Source organism: Leptonychotes weddellii, chromosome 2 (genome assembly GCF_054177405.1).
Source record: "Leptonychotes weddellii isolate Sample4059 chromosome 2, ASM5417740v2, whole genome shotgun sequence".
In the NCBI taxonomy this organism is placed as follows: domain Eukaryota; kingdom Metazoa; phylum Chordata; class Mammalia; order Carnivora; family Phocidae; genus Leptonychotes; species Leptonychotes weddellii.
Genome location: NC_138370.1, coordinates 151,521,121 through 151,522,468, shown reverse-complemented (window position 1 = coordinate 151,522,468; position 1,348 = coordinate 151,521,121).

The following is a 1,348-nucleotide window of genomic DNA, read 5'->3' as shown; positions in this document are numbered from 1 at the left end:
TCTCCCTCTCCCTCTCCCCCTACCCCTCCCCCTGCTTGTTCTCTCTTTCTCAAATAAATAAATAAACTCTTTAAAAAAAAATACTGGAATGCCATAAGGTACAGAGCAGCAATGCATCTGGCACACCCTCATTTGAAAGTGTATCTCCGAAAACTTTGGCAGAGAGGAAAACTATCTTGTTTTTATTTCACATAAAATTTACTTCATTGGTTTCATGTCATCAGCCCATGACTGTATAAAGAGTCAGAATCCTTACAAACACATCAATGACTCAACAGAGAAGTGTTGCAAAGCTGTAATCTAAACCCTGGTATTAATTTCAGAGGCTATTAATGCTATTAAAAAAGGAGGTTTTGCTAACCAAATAATGGAATACTCTTAATTACTTTTCAGTTCGAATACAGTCCCTGACTGTATTCTTTACATAGTGACTACAGAACTTGCCAATTTCAGTATTAAACTCCCAGGCATGACAAGGCATCTCAAATTCAATAATTACTGTAATTGAATGGTAAAGATTGACTATTTACATATAAAGGAATGTAACTACCTCTGCAAATATGTCTGCTGTAGTTTTGCAAATCTGGTACTCAGTTTAAATCAACTCTTACTTCTACTTATCACACATAAGAATGGCAAAAATGAAAGTTTCAAACCTATAATTAAATTGCTCGATCACCATTTTTATTGGCGTGTTTTTAATGAGTTTTTCAGTTTCTTTAATTCATATGAAAAATCATTAACAAGGAGTTAGTTGTCTATTTGGACTTTATTTGGAGCCAAATTTTTAAAACTTGTGTGAAAAATAAGGTGTTTCTGACTTTTGTGAGACAATTGGAAACATGAACCCTGACCAAGTATTTGATAATATTAAGGAATTTTTAAAATTAATTTTCAAGGAGAATAGTCTGATGATTTTTTTTAAAGGATGTGTGGATTATTTATTACATCTCATCATTGTCTTAATCATCAAACATTTGTTGACCTTCTGCTGTATCAAGAGCTCTGTGCTCCAGATGAATTATTGGATATTGGGCCATTACCAGGAGGTAATTATTCCACCTCTGTTTGAGGATCATGCCAACTGCAACTGACTACTTTAATTTTTTTTATTTTTTTTAACTTTTATTGTTATGTTAATCATCATACATTACATCATTAGTTTTAGATGTAGTGTTCCATGATTCATTGTTTGTGCATAACACCCAGTGCTCCATGCAGAACGTGCCCTCTTTAATACCCATCACCAGGCTAACCCATCCTCCTACCCCCCTCCCCTCTAGAACCCTCAGTTTGTTTCTCAGAGTCCATAGTCTCTCATGGTTCGTCTCCCCCTCCGATTCCCCCC